The 20072-nt window shown below is 40.6% G+C and overlaps 1 long non-coding RNA gene across 1 annotated transcript in view; it reads right to left on the bottom strand.

Moving 5' to 3' along the window:
• The window catches only part of LOC128113493 (uncharacterized), a 129113-nt gene that overhangs the window by 9037 nt on the left and 100004 nt on the right, over positions 1-20072 (bottom strand). Inside the window, exons 4-5 of the long non-coding RNA XR_008219498.1 lie at positions 12906-13025; positions 12251-12307 (exon numbers count right to left, since the gene is read on the bottom strand). This is a non-coding gene — a long non-coding RNA (uncharacterized LOC128113493). The remainder of the gene's footprint in view (positions 1-12250; positions 12308-12905; positions 13026-20072) is intronic.

Genomic DNA, 20072 nt, shown 5'->3' with positions numbered 1-20072 from the left:
ATACCAGGAGGAATATAACTACTTTCCAGACACACCGAAGTGTGTTACACTCCACCCCAGATCCTCTTTTCTGCCCGCTTCTTTCATTTGGGAAATGTTTTACCAATACAACAGCACTTGTTGTAAATCACGTCAGACAAGGTGCTTCGCTGTTTACATACTGTATACCTCAGACAACTCTGACTTCCCAGTGTAATAGGAATTATTATCTCATGCCTCACAGCTAAGTAAACAGGAATATGAAGATTAGACAGTATGCCTAAGTCCACCCTAGCAATCACCAGGCTGCAATTCAAGCATCGAACTTTTAGCCTCCAGTAGGAATACTTAGATTCTTGGGTGTTCCTGACTTCCTGGGTGCTCTTCCCTCCAGGTAATGGTCATAGAGCTTGCTGAGCACCTCTTACTGCCCCTGTGCCACACAATCTGTTGCTAACAGCTACCTCACCAAGTGCTTAGCTTCTCCCAGATAAGCCTGGAGAAAACGGAAGGGACTTCTCCACCTGCCCCCAGCAGCTGAGATTTTTGTCCTTGAAGGACATGGAGAGCTTGGAGAATTGACATCTTCGTAAGGTTGTCCTTTCCATATTTGCTTGGCCTCATTGGCTTCTATAATCATCTCTACATAATCATATCTGATATGCTTTTCTGCTCTTCCAACAAAGGAGACTTAATCGATGCTAATTATGATTCTCTAATTAGTTTTTTAATGATATTTTCACAGAACTATATAACACCCTGGGCATACTTTCCAATAGTCAGAAATGTTTTTCCAAATAAATTCAAGATGCCTTGTTTGGCCTCATCTGTCCCTGCAGGAGATTTTTTTAGTATTAAGTGAGGCATCAAATTAAATTTATACACATTTTCCAGTCTTTTTAAATTTCACTAATGTATTAACTCTTTTTAGCATGCATTTCTTAGAGAAACTCCTGCACCTGACTAGGTCCAATCTCTTATCTTGGAATATTTAACAAAACCTCTGTCACTTTGCAGCAGTTAGTTTTTATTAGTATTATTGACCTATCCATGCATGGCCATTGAGTTGATCAATTTTTAGTCAGATTCCTGGAGTTAATTGTATAGACATGTTTGGGGCATGCTCACTTCCTGAAGTTTCCTTTGGAAGTTATCCTTTCTAGTGGCTTCTGCTGATGTAAGGGGTAAGGGTAACTGTTTTACCACAAGAACCCTCTTCCTTGCTTATGTCTACCTGGAACAAAGGTGGATACTTCATCCACTAGGAACTAATCATAGACTGATAAATGACAGATCAAAGTTATGAAGGGCAAAATAGGCTCATAAAGGAAGACAGTGTGAAGAATGCTGAAGACTAAAGGAAAATCAATCGAAAGATCATGTGACTACAATAAGAGAGTTGGTGGCCCATTACTTTGCTGGTTTCAAGAGGCTTGGCTCCACTTTCAGTAGCTGGATGTTTTGTGAGTTTTCTCTGTCCTTGCAGACAGCAGGAAACTGTACTGGGGACAGCATGCTAAGGGGCCTCAGCAGGGATAGAACCAAGCTGGTTTCAAGAATCGGGATGTGGTTGCAGCCACATCAACTGCTGTAAGGAAAGAGATGTGTAAATGTAGGAGTCAAAAGTGAAACAGACACCGGAGGTCAAGAATTCAGCATGGATATAAATGACTAAGTCTATAAGGGAGAGACATATCTACCATGGAAATATTGGTTATTAAGGGTTGGCCCTAGGCCAGAAGTTTAAATTACATGAAAGCACTAAATAATACTAGCCATTCAGCAGATAAAGAGCACAGCAAAGAACAAGGAAGGGAAGGGATGACTACCCAAAGCAAACAGGCAGGTTTGCTAGGAAGCTGAATAGTTGTTATTATCTTTGGTAAAAGGGAACATCTACCAAGACTAAGAGAAGACAACTGGAATTATATAATCAGGGATAAACCATGGGAAAGGATAAGTAGCCAAGGTGTCTTAGTTAGGGTTTCTAATACTGTGAAAAGACACTATGACCACAGCAACTCTTATAAAGGAAAACATTTAATTGGGGCTGGCTTACAGTTTCAGAGGTTTAGTCCATTATTGTCATGGTGAAAAGCATGCAGGCAGACATGGTTCTGGAGAAGGAGCTGAGAGTTCTACATCTTGAGCCGCAGGCAGCAGAAGGAGACTGTGTGCAACACTGGGCATAGCCTTGAGCATTTAAAACATCAAATCCTGCCTCCACAGTGGTACACTTCCCCCAACAAGGCCACACCTCCTAATAGTGCTCCTCTCTATGGGTAAAGCATTCAAACACATGAGTCTATGGGGACCATTCCTATTCAAACCACCACACTGGGCTTGAGAGCAGATGGGACAGAAAGTCACACAGACCCTAAAACTTAAGGACATGTGACTCTTCTCAAAATGAAATACCCTGGGTGATTTGCACTTCATACATCATAGGCTACTTGGGCTCAGACAAAGGAGCTGAGACAGGGGAGTAAGTCTCAAGACAAAACTGAAATTCGGTCTTCATTCAATAGCAGGTGGGTATTGATTTCATAACCAATCAGTTGGGCAGGTGAAGGGCAATGGAAGCTCCAGCAGTGACTGTGGTCAGGAGTCCAGGGTGTGTGGCAAGTTTCTAGGAGTCTGGGAGTAGTAAAAGCTATTTACCAATCAGTGGGAAATAATCAGCAGAGGCAAGGCAACCATTTACAGCACCAGCCACTTGTCTGGGTAGAAGGTCAGACAGGGCTCCATGGGAAGAAGGAAAGGGCCAGTGGATCTCAAAGCATGCATTGAACTAGATTGGCTCTTTCTGTTTGAAGGGGTGCATGCCTCCTGCGCTTACAAGCAGCTGGCTTCCTTTATCCATCTTCAGAACAAACTTGATTCTCATGCCATCTCCGACATCTACTGCTCTACCTTGTTCCCAATTCCCTTGTGTGGTCCTGACCATGCTGTTTGCTGAGATAGTCCATCAATATCAACACCAAACACTGTGTCCTATTTTTGGTTCCTAGGATGGAGCTCCACCTTGCACAGACATGTTCCCAGCAGACAGAAGAAAGGATGGCATCAACAACTAAGATAAAGTTTCTGAATCTGCTTCCTTTTTTGTTGCTGGGACAAAATACTTAAGAAAAGGTACTTAAAGAAGGAAGAGTTTATTCTGGCTTTCAGTCTGTGGGTACAGTCCACCATAACAGGGGAGGCATAGTGCCAGGAGCAGGAGCATAAGGCAGCTGGCTATATTGCACCCACATTTGGGAAACAGGAATAAACAATGGTGCTCCACTCACTTTCACACACCTCTTCAGGTCAACCCTAGCCCGGTGGAATAGTGCCATCCATATTCAGGGTGGTTCTCCCATCTTCAGTTAAATCTCTCCAGAAATGCCCCCACAGACACGCCCAGAGTTCTGTTCCTTAGGGGATTCTAAATCCCACCAAATTGACGATGAAGGTTAACCTGCCTTTTTGCCTGGTTTGATATATGAACTCAGATTATCATGGACCTGTAAGTTAGAGACTTCAGAGAGTTCAACTTCAATGGAGTATATGTACTTGAGACAGGAATGCAAGAAGGAAGGAAGAGAGTGCAACTCTTTCACTCACTGTATCACCTTCAATTATACATCTAACTAGGAAATGAGAGGAGTTGAAGTTTGGGAGGAAACAGTAGGAGCTAGAGAACTCTCTTGGTGTATAAGCAGAATTTAGATGCATAAGTCCATTGCCCTGTCTTGCTCTTTGAGGGAACAAGTGCCTAGACCTGTTTCTGTCAATGGTCTTCATGCTATAGCATATCCTGTTTCCCAACTACAAAACTCTGCAGATTCCAGTCCCTACAGTTTTCCCAGAGGTGATTTTGACCACCGCTCCGAGTTTTAATGCAAATTCATTCAGCTGGGTTGCAGACAGGCAGTTATTTATGGTACATCCACATATGTAAATTGCCCTAGTCTTCTGGGCAGTCAAAGCAATTGGTACCTCAGGCTTTTCATGTTTTGTCATTTTTGATTAGCATCAAGTTCTCCCATGAAATGATGCCTGAGGTCTCTGGCTCACATTCCTCATCAGTTTCTCTGACTGTATTGTTTTCAGTCTAGATTGTGTAAGTTCACAAAAAGAAGCCTTCTTGCAGTGTTTGGCACAAAGAAAAGTTTCATCCTAATGATCTCTTTCATAGCTTCCAATCACACACACACACACACACACACACACACACACACACACACACACCACTATCACCACCACAGCTACTTCAGAAACACCCAGCATCTTGACTCTGTTTCCTTGTTGTGCTAGTATCCCACCTGCAACTGAGTAGAGACTGGTTCCCAAGGGAATATTTATGAGCAGTGGCTTCATAGTGTCAGAGTAATCATGAAATTCCCTGCAGGGGTTAGGGAATAGACAACTGTTTGAACTGGTGACTTGTAAAGTGTCCACTGTGAACTCTGACCCAAAATACTATCCAGTCTGCTCTGAAGTCACCAACAAGTCAGGACAAGTGACTTCTCACCTGTCCATCCTTTTCTGTTTGGACTTGTTTTTCTTATTAATTGTATTTATTTAACTGGTTACACAAACATTATACATTATATATAAAATGGGGTACCAAAAGATGTTGGTATATAAATACATTTTATAATGTTTAAATTATGTTAAGCATATCTGTCACCTTTAGTTCTTACAGTGAAAATGATGAAATTTTTCAAAACTCTTTCTTCCAGTTTTTTGAAATTCACAGTACATCATCAATACCCCTGATCTTACTACAAGGCAGCAACACACCAGAACCTTTTTCTCCTGCCTGTTGTAGTAACAACTGAGCCATTTTTCTCCATCACTCTGTCCCTACTACTGCCCCAGCCTCTAAAAACCGCATTCTGTTCTCAACTTCCATGAAATAACACTCATAGATTCTATGTAGAAGTGAAATAATGCAGTACTTCGCCTTCTTGTATCTGGTTTAATTTATTTAGCATGAAGATCTCAAGTGTAATATCCATAATGGCACAAATTGTCATTTGATTCTCTTGTATGATTGAGTAATATTCCATGTACTACCAAAATGTGGTATAATTACCACATTTTCTTGATCAGTTCATCCAGTTGATGGATGCTTTTCATTTCTTGGCTACTGTAAACAGTGCTGCATTGAACACGGGAGTGTGGTTGTCTCTTTGATATATAGATTCTATTTCCTTTAGACACTTCAAGCCAATTTAGAGAAGTCTGACTCAGCTGTCCCATTTTAAGAGGGGAGTTTTGCAGCTGCTAAACTCCAAAGGCAGCTCCAGTCCCCTTAGATGACGCCTCCTCAAAGCAGTCTCACTTTATGAGATGGGAGAATTAAGCTTCCATATCACAAAGCTGAATGATCAAATTAATTCCAATTAGTTCAGATGTGAGGGGGATCTTGGATATAAAAGACTGCCTTGAGCACTGAGGAAAGGGATCTAAAATGAAAATCCACAGAGTTACAAGCAGGATTTTAATGTGCTATCATTGCAATCTTATTTAACAACTTCATTAGAGGGTAATCAGCAAGAATAGAACTGAAATTATGAAACTTGTAGAAAATAAGTTAAATGTTAAGCTACTCATTTATTTTTTAGAAAGTCAGTGTACTGAGAGAAATTCCAGGAAGGAAAGACCCAAAAGCTAGAAACAAAACTAGATTGAACAGGGTATTATATAAACAGCTGACCTGGAAAGGAAGAAAACTTTCGATGCAATTACAGTCAGAATCAAAGGTAAATCTGCAACAGAAGACAGTGGGGCCCTTATCCACTGAGCTCTGGGTTCCTGTAGAGGAAGTGGTCCATTCTCCACACCTTTAGCAAAATAGTTCTTTCATTTATGAGAACGTGAGACCTCCATCCTTTCTGGATGCACCTATGCCTCCCTCTCTTATGCGCAGTGAGCCAGCTGGCTCCAGCCACCATTACCAGACCGAGAGACAAGGTCCCTAAAGATTAGCTCACCCTAACCTTGGGAGAAGTCAGGGGCAGCACTGACTGTAAACTTGGAATACATGTTAAAACAGAAATGGGTTCAGGCTCTTGTGCTTTCTTTGAGCCTGGTCTTATGGACTTGTTTTACTTGCTCGGGTTATCCTGTTATCGTGACCAAAAACTTGAAAAAAGGTTGGAGGAAGATTTTGGCAGTGTTGTTAAATGTTAAAATGAATGCTTGAAGTGTAAGTGGCCCTGGGTCCACTCCTCAACAATGAAGATGGAGGTGAAGAGGACAGGAGGACAGGATGATGGTGATGATGATGATGATGATGATGATGATGATGATGATGATGATATTTGAGACTACAGTGCTTCATTTCAAAGAAGAGCAATTTTTACAGTGGAATTTCAGATGCTGTGACAGATTCATGGGAGCAGTAATTAACGTGGGGAATTAAGAGTAATTGTTTCCCCCAGAAATTCTCCAGAAGCAATTACTTGCCTTGCCTGCAGGTGAGTAACTTGAGTAACTCACTGTGGAAAGATAAAGCTTTGCCCCACTTGTCTCCGTCGGCTTCTCAATACTTGTACATCAGTAGTGATGATGTCCCATATTCTGTGAAGAACTTGGTGGCTAAAATTATCATCCAACCCTGTGCTCAACTAATCACTTGCTTTTCAATGAGAATAAGAGAGGGTATGAAGTGTAAACAAGGATGAGAGTCAAGATGTTTGAACCTGGAGCCCTGTCCTTCAGGGAGACCCCACGGGGGAACTTGGTGACTCAGGAGGCATCACAAAGCCCTTCTCCAGAGGGGCCATCCTCCAGGAAGACATGACTCCAGAAAAAGAAGGTAGGAAAGTGCTGTCGATGCATTCTCCCCTATACCTCTGTTTGGGATCTACCACCTTAGAACATTAAGGTTCTCCAGCCTTGTCTCCTATTTAGTCTTAATCATAGAAGGCACACTATAATTATCGATAGCTTAGAAAGTTTATTTCATATGGCACGTGTCCAGGCTGTCTACCTAAGTAGCCCACATTATCTGAAAAATACCTTTCTTAATCACTATTCTGTTCTATAACACCAAACAACTTAATTATAACTTCTAAGAACAGCCCTCCCCACCAAGTATACATACTTTCCAGAGATTTCCATTTCTTAAATAGCTTTAACAATGCTTATTTTGAGCTCATTCCTGTTTACCTCAAAGGAAAATTCATTCCAAGGCTGTGAAGATTTAACACATTAACAGTAAACTTCAAGTCACCAATAATCCATATGTGTTACATTGAAGAAAGAAATCAGGGCACTTCCCCTTAGTGTCATTTACCCAAGAGCAAACCCAGATTTGAACTCTCCACTTAACTCTTCCTGTGTCTTCTGCCCTCCATCTGTCAAATACGAGTCTGAGTCTGTGCCTAATTGGGCTAAATTATGACTCTATCCTGCATCTCTGTCTGTTCCTTTGCATGTCTGTTCCTAACAAAGAGCTATGCTCTCTCTTTTATGGAACAATACAGAAAATGTCACCTGGGAAAGGAATGAGGAATCCTTTACAGAAATCTTTAACAACATTTTAAGTTGCCGACGCCAACTGACCCCAATTGACTCAAATAACAAACAGTGCTATAAACCTCTTTGCTTATCAGCAATACCCAAATGTTGTGTTTAGCATTTATGGCAGATATTCATCTTATAAGATTGTTCTCCATTGCTATTTTTGTTATTTCCAGCAAATGGTTATCAGAATACACACGGATTACTCTGGGTGAAGTATATGAAACAGCACATAATTTAAGATTACAGCTTTGCATGAACTTAGGTTATAAAAGTTGATTCTATGGGACATCCAAGACAGGTAAGATTGTCTATTACATTGTTCTCTTATAGGCATGTTAAACAAACAGGTTGAGGACACAGTAGGATGGCGGTCTTGACTCTTTAGTGACCCTAGTGTGTGTTAGTAACTCAGCTGTGAACTCCCCTAAAAGCCCCAGTCTCTTAGAAATTAAGAGACATAATGCGTTGATATACATGACCATTTAGTTGAACTAAATATCACCATACAGTTATTAACTTATGTCATTTTTATGGCAGGGGCCAGGCTATGACATCTATCTGGACTGCAGGTACTCAGAACCCCTGCCTTACACCTGAAATTTCTGTTTCACCTTCCTGTTCACCATTTTGTTTTTCTAGTAATCCAACTCCTACTCTTCTCCAGGTCCATTCTACCCATTGGTCATCTCTTAACCATCAACGAGAAACACATCTTCATAATTACTAATGTCTTCCTAATCCCATTATTTCGTCCTTAAACAGAGACTAGAATGTAGTTCAGCTGGTAGAGTACTTGCTCAACTGGAATGAATTTTCCTAGGAAGATATGAACACATCTATTCACCCCAGAGAGGACACTAGTGGTAGACTAGATAAACAAGTCCTTCCAATTCCAGCTTGCTGAAACAATGAGGCACTTGGAGTTACTTACAGAACCATGAGTGAGGGGTTACATAGAGGAGCATGAGTAATTCAAAATCACTTGTATCACAAAAACAAACATACCACCCAGTCATCACAGGTAATGGCTCTCAAAAGCTGTATCAGTTAGCTTCTACCCTAATATACCATGGCACCCCTCAAAGTCACCTGTAGCCATGGGAAAGGATCTGGCAGAAAGGAGTGAATGGCTGGCATCTTAGGTAAGAGTTTGATTACCCTTCCCACTTTCATTTTTATAGAGGATGCTCACAGCCTGTTATTACCATAGACTTAACTGTTGCTGTACTCCCTTGTTAATAACATCTATTTCATTTTTACTTTTTTGTAAAATATTTTTATTATTGCATGATGCTTCCATAATGTAAAATGAATTTTAGCCATTCTTACCCCTAACTCTGTCTCTCATCTCCTTTCATATAACTGAACCCTTCCATCCCCCAAATTAAGTCCACATCCCATCTTTACTTGTTTCATTGCCATAACTACAGGACCAAGGCATGCTGTGGGTCACAACAGCAATCAGCTCCGTGATGCCGATGGTCATTGTATTAGTTATATTTTTGTCACTGTGACAAAACACCATGCCCAACATGGCTTGTGAAAGAAAGAGTTTATTTTGGCTTTTGATTTGAGAGGGAGGAACTATAATGGAATAGAAGCATGCAGGTGGAGCAGGATGCTATGACATCATTTCTTTAATTACATGTAGGAAGCAGATAAAGCAGACTGGGTGAGTGGCAATGCTCTACATTCTCAAAGCCTATCCCCACTATCTTAGTTTCTTCAGCAAGGCTGAACCTGCTAAAAGTTCTAAAATTCTCAAACACCACTACCAACTTGGGACCCAGTGTTCAAATATGTGACCTTATGGGGGAAACTCCACATTCCACATTCCAATCACCACAGTCATGTTATGCCTAAAGTTAATTTTACTACAACACTTTACTCCTTTCCCTGGCTCTTAAGTTTTGTCTGCCTTCTATTCTGCATAATGTTTCCTTCACCTTAGAGGAGGTGATCTATGTCTGATTCTTTTCTTAAAATTTGGCCACAACAATAATCACTTATTTTTAGTAGTTTTACCAGTGATAGATGTCCAATCACTAGAAATGAAAATTTCATTGAACAAAGGAAGGCAACAGTAGTAATATACAGACATAGACACAATTGCTTAGAAGGCACTGATAGGCATATCACATTTACTTAACAAAACAATTGAAGCAGGTCCTTCATAGGGTCTATCACTTCCTAGCCAAGGTTTCTGCCTTAGATAGAAGTATAAATATGGGTTCCCTATTGTACAGAGAGACTTTAATACAATTGGAAAGTAGTTGGCTGTACCAATAACATTCATGCCACTGTTACACCACAAGTACATCTTGCCTGTTTTGCTGATAGGTAACCATTGACAACCAATCTACAACTCTCTTTATAGCATCTTCCCATACTATATAAATGCTAGCCAATAAGAAGTAAATTTTTACCTCAGTCTCAGTTTGATTTCTCCATAAACAGAGCATGCAATGTCTTACTAGCTAGTTCGCACAGGCCACCCTTTTGAAGCATAGAGGACTTGGTCTTGGGACTCAGCAGCTAAGGAGATACGTTTTAAAATGTTATCAAGGTCCAATATAGATTTAGCTTTCTCTTATACACAGCCATTCCCATGAACCATGATTTATCCATTAGCCACAGTTGGTGGCTGAAAACCCTTTGGGATAATTTCTACCTTTATGGGCTCCCACTTCCTTCAACCACATAAGACACCTTCACACACTTGACGATGAGGCAAAACTGAGCAATGCCATATTCAGGATGTGTCTCAGCAACACTTATACCCCCACCACACTAGTCTGCATAGGAGGCACCTCTATGAGAGAATAATTGCTCACCCATAGTATAAGCTTAGTTTTCTTTAACTAAAAGAATGTATCTCCATATTTACCTACTATTTCCCATTATTTCAAGTACTTTAGGGAGTTGCCATGAATTAAAACATTACTAGCTTCCCAAATCCACCCATCCCCAATACCAGTCCTGAAATCTCTGCTATATTAATCTTTCTTAACTTACCTGTGAAAACAATATTATCAAGTTCATTGAACTGGATTATCAAGCCTCACTTCTATCATGCTCACTTCTCTTACTATAAATTCTACATCATTTTCCCAGTATCAGCCTATCAGTATGCACCGCCATACTTAGCATAGGACCCTGCTCCATATGTGAGCTACTTTGAGGGATTACAATATGTTTACTGGTCTGTCAGCAATTTGGGAGACATCCTTGTACTTCCTCTACAGACCACATTCATCAGGGAGGTATGCCACTTCATAAGACATAGAGAAAGACAGTTCTTACAGGATTTTCTTCACAGACAATCTATCCTGGCTTTCCCTCTAGACAGACAACTTAGGTGTGTGTTTCTTCCTCCATAAGAAAAAATCATGCAACTGTTGACCCAGTATGAAGGCATGCCATTCTGTACTACATGGGAAAAGATACTGGGGCTGCACCTGTAAGTGGTCCTCTCTTAGATAGCTCAACTACAGTTGCTTGACTTTTCACTCATAGTGAAGGCCATGCACCTGGTCCTTCTAAATTCCTATTTGGTTCTATCATATTCCTGTTTGGGCATCAAGTTGTTGTGTGAATATTCCTGGGGAGACGTAAGTCTGTTCACTCCAGATAGGACATCAACAGTAGAACAAAGTAATGAGTCCATTCAAGTCCAGCTTGGGGGAAGCCATGAACTTACAGGGGCTACTTAGAGGACCATGGGGGACACATCCCTCAGAAGCCCCATGCAGCATAGCAATGGCTTCACGAAAGTTTAAATTCTGTTATCTGTCAACCCATTTCCTATGTTCTCTAGCACATTCAAGTAACACATGCAAGCAGGCAGTAAAGAGTTGGATGGCTGGAATCTAGGTAATGCTCCTGTGACCCTCCCCTGTTTTCTTCTGTGAGAGAACAGTAATAGTCCTGTTAAAATGACCATCCATCTAGGTACTGCTGTGTGGTTTCACTTACTCCATTGCCATGACTACTAGACCAAGGTATTTTGTAGGTCACCATGGCAATCTCTGCTACATGATGATAGCAGCCATGTTAAACTTGTAGGAAATCATGTCACTATTACACCTGTTCTAAGTGCTGGACACCATACGATATGTTGGAAGACCCAGAAATGTATAAATATGACTTCTAACTTAAAGTTAGTTTTCTGTTAGAAAAAATGATGAAAAAAAAAACAAAACACTTCAGTCTTCTGCCAGGGCAGAGAAGGGGTACTTTTACAGTAATCAAATTTTAAGTTTGCATTATGGCTACATAACAGAATATAATTACAGCTATTTATTTTCAAAGTTATAGTATATCTAAGTAATCCATTCAAAGATTTCACAAGGAGTACGGAATTCAAACTATTATGGTGTTTTGTATTTAAATTCCCTCAGATCTTTCTTTTTATAATATATTTTTTATTTTTTCAGATTATAGTTACTTCATTTCTTCCCTTCTCTTCCATTCCTCCAACATTTCACACGTCTGCATGCTCCTTGCCTCTCTTTCAAATTCATGGAGTCTTTTTTTTAAAAATTGTTGTTACATAGTAAAACCAAAACTATTTCTAACCTAACCGAATGGATTAATGTAACATCTTTACTATATTAAGAATTTAAATTTGTCAAATCAAAATGCAATAAAGAAGAAAGGGTGGATGCCTAAGAACAAATGTAAAAAGATTTATAACTGAATGTTTACTGGAGGGAAGTCAGCAGAAGTGGGAAGGGTTAAAATGCATTACCTCGAGGTGTAAGAAGTAATGCAGTTAGACCATAGGTGGGATCATGCTCTAAGGCACCTAGAAAAAAAAATCAAATATTTTAAAACGGCTTTAGCATGTACTTTCCTTTCCAAACACAAACAACAGCACCTTCCTAGTTAGGGAGAAGAAAGTCAGACAATGAAGCAATTACAGGGAAAATAGAGCAGTGAGTTTGTTTAAGGCAGACAAACAACATTGTAAATGTACTTGTGTTTAACTGGGGCAGTATGAACTCAAGCATGGAAAAGAAAAGACCAGGAAGATGCCCCTACTCTGCAGTGATACTGTGACACTTTATTTTGCTCTGGTACACGCAATTTCTCACCCACAGTCCTACTTGAGATATTTATAGCAAAAATAGCCACTGATGTCTCATTTCTATCACTTTACCTTTTATCCTCCCTATCCCTATCCCGGCAGTGAATAAAGCATATATGCACTGCAGCCTTTTGCTTAGAGTAACCTTGGTCGATAACACTATCTCAAATTTCTGATAGAGTTTTGCTGTCTTTTGCACTTAGGGTCATCTTGATTCCCATTGCAGGGACACAACACCGATTTCATAACTGGTCCAATAGGCTAACCTCACTGAGGAGAAGATCAGGATGCCCTTATGTACAGGAAAACCAGATACCTGTGTCCCCGGACCAGCAGCAGCACAGCCAGAGCCAGAGGCCCAACTCCATGTTGCTACCTGTAGCAACCTGAGTAGTTCTTGCAGACACCTCCGCCCAGCTGAGGCCAATGTTCTTGCCTGTGTTACAGGAAAGAATGTCAGCGTGAGTCACTATGAAACAAAGCAGGAGTTTATCAAGATACTCTTTTAATGTAGAATTAGGAACAGCATTAACAGAAAGCCACTCAGAGAAAAGGATTGTCCATACCCAAGTGTGCTCCTGGGCTTCTCAATGGAGTCATGATAAGTGTGTTGACAATGCATTATATAAGATTTGGCAGCTTCTAAAGTCACATACCAGTGAATTGCTAAGGTGATTTGTTTTCTTTTGTTAGATTTGTTTCTTCTTTTTTGGTAAATGTGATCTTGTCACCCATAGATGATGAGAATAAAGGGAATCTTTGGCCACAGGGGATTAAAGACTTACATTTTTACTGTAAACAAAGCTTATGGTCTTACTGGTCTTACGTATGAGATTCCCAGAAAATGGCAGGTTCACAGGTGAGGAAGGAGGGAATGCCATGTGCATTTAGGCCTTAGGGATGGATAATTTTAATATTTGTGTTCGAGAGAGATCTATATAAAAAGAATCTTGTTTTCATGAAGACAATATTCACAGAAAAAAAAAATGTGTTAATCGTGCTGGAATTCTTGACTCTTCACTGAGACTTCAACCAGACCTCAGAGTGAGGGGTTTCTTCCCATCCCCATGTTCCTTGAATTTTCCCTGTCCTACTCTGCCCCAACAAGAACACTAACCTACCCCTCAAAGCTTCAAACTACTCTGCTCCATCACTAGAGTGACCCAGTTCAGTTACTTACTCTGTGTTTGCCTCTAGCACACTGCCTGAGGCAGGTGACATGTTTCCTATTTCAAAGTAGCCTATAAGTTTACTGATATAAACACCATAGATATCCCAGGCCTGACAGATATCATAGATATCTTTGTGCAAACTATATTCTCTTCCTGTGACTCAGTTTCCCCAACTGGAAAGAAAGGCTGTTGTGAGTCTTTATTTGTCCTTCTGCTGCTCCCAAATCATAATACAGAGACTTACTATGAATTATGAAAGCTCAGCTGATAGCTTAGGCTTGTTTCTAACTAGCTCTTATAACTTAAATTAACCCATTTCTAATAAATTACATGCTGCCACATGGCTCATGGGTTGTTACCTCATCTCCTACATGTCATGCTTCTTCTAAGTTTCCTTGAGACACTGCCTATCTTCTTCCCAGCATTCTCTGTGCCTGAAAATCTTGCCTAGCTATTGGGCATTCAACTCTTTTTTAAACCAATCAGAGTGACATATTTTTATACAGTGTAATTAAATATCTCCAAACAAAGGCTTGGATTTGGAAGCATTTTAAAATATTTTAAAATTTACTTTGAAAAACCATAAACAAAATCAATGTTTCTATTTTTCTTCTCTTTTCTGTTTCTTCTCTTTTTAAAAATTTGAGAATTTCAGCCGGGCGGTGGTGGCGCACGCCTTTAATCCCAGCACTCGGGAGCGGGAGGCAGAGCCAGGCCGGTCTCTGTGAGTTCGAGGCCAGCCTGGTCTCCAAAGCGAGTTCCAGGAAAGGCGCAAAGCTACACAGAGAAACCCTGTCTCGAAAAACCAAAAAAAAAAAAAAAAATTTGAGAATTTCATACATGAGTACATCATATTTGCATCATTTTTGTTGTAATATCTCCCTTTTGCTGTCTAATTTTATTAATTTGGATTTTCTCTATTTTGTCTTTTAGTTAATTTGTCTAAAGCTTTGTCAATCTTGTTGATTTTTCTCAAAGAACCAATTATTTGTTTCATTGATTCCATATATAAATATAAACATATTTGCATCATTTAAACCTTCCCTTTCCCACCCCAGCTCCACTCAAATTTGTGACCTCTTCTGTAATTATTGTTGTCATGGTTTTCTTTTCTTAATCAATATATTCTTATTCCAAATAATATAGATTGTTTCCAGGTTAACTAGATAGATGTGCTAAGGTGGATTTCATGAGAGATTTCCTTTTTGTAAAGCTGGCTACTTGCAGAAGGGGAAGCTGGGATAAGAGGTTCATCAGCAAACCACAGAACAAAGGAAAATCCTCACATTTATAGACATGAGGTAAGGGTGTCTGGGCTTAGAGGGGAAGGATGTCTGAGCTTACAAAAGAGAGATGTCTGAGTTCGGCAGATTAAGGAAAGTACCAGAAGGAACATAAGGCATGCTGGATCCTTTTTACAGAGGCAGCATCTGTAAACTATTATAAGTTGAGTTATCAAATTTCAATATAGCTCAAAATCACCTCCATTGTTTATTAAAATGTAGATCGCTCAACCCAAGGTTCTGATAGAGTGGTTCTCAAGTGGAGCCCGAGAACCTGCATTTCTGCTGAATTTCCATAAGCTGACATTCCAGGGACAACACCAAGAAATACAACACTAAACGGCAGGGTTAGACTCTCCAGACCCTGCCTCGCATTAACCTTAAGACAAAAGTGCACAGTGAGTCCAGACATTTGCACCTCCTCCTAGTCTTAGAAAGTTGTTGCTCACTGAATCTTTCATTTAAAAATTGGTAAAATCCAAGATAATCTATAAGCAACTACAGTACCCAGTCCTAATGTCCGGTCCAAGAAACTAGGACCACAGAATTGACTATCAGGTTAATCATATATGCGAATAAAAAAAATTTCCTAAAATTATTACAAAAGAGACTGAAGTTTAATTTGCAATCCTCTGAATTCTTCTGTTGTCAGACAAATTAATTATATAATAGGGAGATAGCCTTCAAACTATGATCATTGCCTATTCATACTTTTTCAAGTATTCCTTTTCAAACTTACTTTTGTTTGGTTGTTTGGATGGTTGGTTTTTGTTTTTTGAGACAGAGTTTCTCTGTGTAGCTCTGACTGTCCTGGAACTCACTCTTTAAATACCTATTTTGGGTCAAGTATTATGACACATGATCTTAGCCAAAAAGACTGAGGAACAATTATGCCAAGAGTTAGGGCAGACCCTGGGGAAAGCTCAGAACCTCTGTCTCAAGAACATTTTAGACTAACAGAAAAAGGCAACTCCAGAAAGGTAGAGATAAAACTTAAGCTGACATCAGTTTAGATACTGAGCTGTATAAATTGCTTTATTTTAAGTCTGTTGATGTTCTCTAGATACCAGTGGCAGCTTATTCTCACTTTTGATAAAGTTAGGAATCGGCGGCTCTGAGACAAAAATTGACTTGGCCATTTTCACTTGTCTGGCAAGTACTTGAGCCAAGATACAACCCAGGCCCAAAGATGCCAAAGCACATTCTTGGCCAAGCGCTGCACTCAGTTCCCACAGCGCTTGTAGTGTATAAAGGCACCACAGAGCTGAAAATGGGGAGGGCTCCTGTCCTGGAGTCTGTGAGTCTGAAGAAGAAATCAAAGTTGATGATTATGGGACATGGGAGAAGAATGCTGCCTTGGACAGACAGCAAAGAACAAAGCTGAAGTGTTCCTTTCCAAAGCACCTTACAACCATACTTCTTGATCAAATATATATGAGCTCATTCCTTCCAAGTTCCCAGTGTGTTAGCTCTAAAACTCATGCAGCTACCGCACTGCATTTCTAAATTTTCCAGTTTTGTTATTTACACATAATAGGCAGAGGGGACATACTTTAAATCTATAGCCACTTTAAATCTTCAACCAGGAGGATTCTGGAAAAGGGTTATGCCCCTGTACAAGATAATGTATATTTAATAGCACATGGCTTGTCTTTCCTGGCCTTTTGTTCTTTTTCTGTGAGAAGAAAAATTAATTCACCTGGTTTCCCCTTAGGCATACACTATCTCATCCCCAGAAGTAGAAAACAAATGTTGGTCTTAAGAGACCCTAAACTAGCCTGTGCTTCATCTACAGGTGAGGCCTCCCTGGAATTCCTGTGAACAATGAGCCTGATTCTTTCTTATGCACCAAGAACAACTGAAATGAATGTCCTTTCCAATGTCAAGGACTCTGTAAGGTTAGAAAGAAATAGGGACAAAGGCCACTCTGTGGGTTTCTTGCCGTTTGTGTGTGTGTTTAATATATATACTAAAACATAACCATAATAAAGGAGTTCTTTTTAAATGACTATGACCTTGGAGTCAGGCCCTTCAAACCAGCATGATGGAGCAATCATACCCAATCAAATCATATGCCCTCCTTTAAACATAAAAGTAACAGGATATCACAATATTAGGCTCTAATGTTGCAGAGATAGGAAATTATCAGTTGATTCAACAATTAATCAAGCAAATAAAACCAAGTACTATTGTTACCTCACTTAATAGCTAGGTAAAATCATTTGAGAATATTAAGTTAAATGTTCAAATAATTGATTCTGGAATTGTATGCAGCCAAGGAAAGCTTTGGCTAAGGTGAAAGATGAAGAGAGAGAAGAGGGGTAGGGGAGGGGGCAGTAAGAAAACACCATGACCATTCTGTGGTGTCCTGGCACTTGGTGGCATGAAGCCAAGGGGTAGGTGGGGGCACCTCTGACCCTCTCAGAGAGCAAGCAAGCTGTTTTCCACATTGAGGGTTTTGTTCAGGTGCGTGCTTGGTAGCTCTGGCCCTTGCCAGCTTGTGAGCATGCATGAAAGACACTGGTGCATCAGATTTTCCAATGCCAAAGCTTTCAAAGCCTCATCGCCACCATAACCCCCAACCGACAGCAACCAGCCAACCAGCACCACCACCAGAGCCTAGCACATGGACGGACGAGGAGCCCGGAGCTGCTGTAGGGTGGCCCTGAACTCCACAGAATGGGGAAAGCTGAAGCTGCACAGGATTGGCTGCTCCGCTGGCTGCTTTCATCTCCGGGGCATGGTCTACAGCCCCAGAGGGGCCCTTCTGAGCCTCCTTTCTCTTTTCTTTTACTGTAACTGCTTGGAAGCGGCTGTCCTGTTTGTGAGGAAACACGTGGGATGATTGTCAAGCTTTTCTTTCTCTTGGTTGTGATTCTGTTTCCTCCTACAGCACCACCGTGCAGCTTTGCACTGTATTTCACAACCTTTGTGTTAAGCCAGCGGTTCTCAACCTGTGGGTCACGACCCATTTGGGGGTTCAGTGATCCTTTCACAGGGGTCGCCTACAACCATTGGAAAACACAGATATTTACATCATGTAAATATTCACAACAGTAGCAAAATTCGTTAGGAAGTGGCAATGAGAGTAATCAGGGTTGGGGTCATCACAACATGAGGATTAAAGGTTGAGAGCCACTGTGTTAGGCAGATGTCTGTTACTTTTTAACTTGAGGGGTGGGGATTGCAAATGAAGGACGTTTTTCCCTGATCTTTTTAATCTCAGCTGGTTGGGGGAGAGAGGTATTTGGTTTTAGGGTCATAGAAGCTCTGTCTAAAATCCAAATGTTAATAATATTGGCCCGCTGCAGACACCGGAGGTCATTTCTTTCGTGAAGAACCTTAAACTTGTGTATTAAGTACGGTTACCCACCACTCACATTAGTCTAACCCCAGTAATCCCAAAGCTGAGATGTGTAATTTGGTCTATTTCTGGGATAGTAAAAGAAAAACGTCATTTAATTTCCCGTTTGTTTCAATGTAATGCTCTTAAAGTACCAGCATGAAAATAACCTCACAGTCTTGTTCTTGGCAGTTTGAAGTACTAGTAGTTTTGTAGGTTTTTGGTGTGCCTGTATGTGTTAACATAACAGTTTTCACTCCCTGGGAGTTCAAAATAAAAATGAGAAAGTTCTGAGCGTATGTGCGATTCAGTCTAATCTCCAGCAGTGCCCACTGGGGTGAAGAGTCACTGATGACTGCCCAGCTTGAGTCTGCTTTTAAAGAGACAGTGATCATGTTTTTCTAAAGATATTTATTTCTTCAGTCTTTAACTATCTTAACATCCTAGCTTTTTCTTCCTCTTTTTAAATTAATATTGATTCCGCGGCTGTTTTCCCACTTGTCAAGGGAGGAACACAAGAGGAATTGGCCCATTGCCATCATTTCACCGTGGGGCACATCTTGCCTGGCATGTTGGTATGTAGCCTGCAGGTCCACAGAAGAAAGGACAACTGTGACAATGGTGGCACTCTAAGAGTCAGATGCTGGCTGAGAAGGAGTGCTCGTCTCAATTCAAACCTAGGTTCCTCATGTTCTACAGTCAAATCACGTGGTGTATCTACCAATATGAGATTATTGTCTAGCTTTGACATTCAATCAATGGCTGTCACAGTAGCTTTTATGGCTTGTGGGGCCTCGGGGTAACTTGCCTCTGGAACTGGGGTTTTCATTTAATAATCTGTGGCCTCCTGAAGTGCCTTTTCCCACACAGAGAACACCTTCATTAAAGCTCCCTAACAGATATTTTTATTGGTGTTTGAGAGGCTTTTTCAAAATCTTTAAGACATTCATGGGTTAGCATTATATAACTAAACCTTTTTTTTTACAGAGGGTAAGCAGGATCACTGAAGGCCTATTTCTGTACCTTACAGTCAAATGCCAATGGTCTTGGGATATTAAAAGATAAACATTAGCAGTGCCCACCCAGAAGGGGAATATTTCATCAGTTGTATCAATGTTGGCTACAGTGTTGTGATGAGGGGAGATACCACCCCATCTAGACCTCCATAATCCATAGTCATTTTCCATGAGCCACCCAGCCAGCTCATCATGGGCTGTTACTACTGCCTTGGACTGTTATATGTAAGTCCTTACTCTTGATGTTGTTTGTGATCCTTGGCTCATCTCAAGCCCAGAGAAAGTAATGCCAACAGTTTAGCTTGTTGTGCCTGCCACTGGAATCAGTATTCCAGTTCTGACAGGCTGTGGTTTAGCACTGTGGCTCTTGACTTTCTATCAGATACACTGGCTACTGAAAGGGCCTCAGGCTGGGCAAACAATCTCCATTTGTAGTACTTTCTCGGGGAAGAAGTGTACCGCGCTTAGTCTAGGGCAGTGGTTCTCAACCTGTGGGTTGTGACCCCTCTGGGGGTTGCCTATCACTTACATTACAATTCATAACGGTAGCAAAATTATAGTTATGAAGTAGCAACAAAATAGTTTTATGGTTGGAGTCGCCACAACATGAAGAACTGTATTAAAGAGGGTCACAGTATCAGGAAAGCTGAGAACCATTGCTCTAGGGGA

The sequence above is a fragment of the Peromyscus californicus genome, unplaced genomic scaffold (assembly GCF_007827085.1).
Source record: "Peromyscus californicus insignis strain IS unplaced genomic scaffold, ASM782708v3 Scaffold_18__1_contigs__length_77618521, whole genome shotgun sequence".
NCBI classification, from domain to species: Eukaryota; Metazoa; Chordata; class Mammalia; order Rodentia; family Cricetidae; genus Peromyscus; species Peromyscus californicus.
Note: the sequence above shows the minus strand (reverse complement) of the source record. Positions and strands in the feature narration are given on the sequence as shown.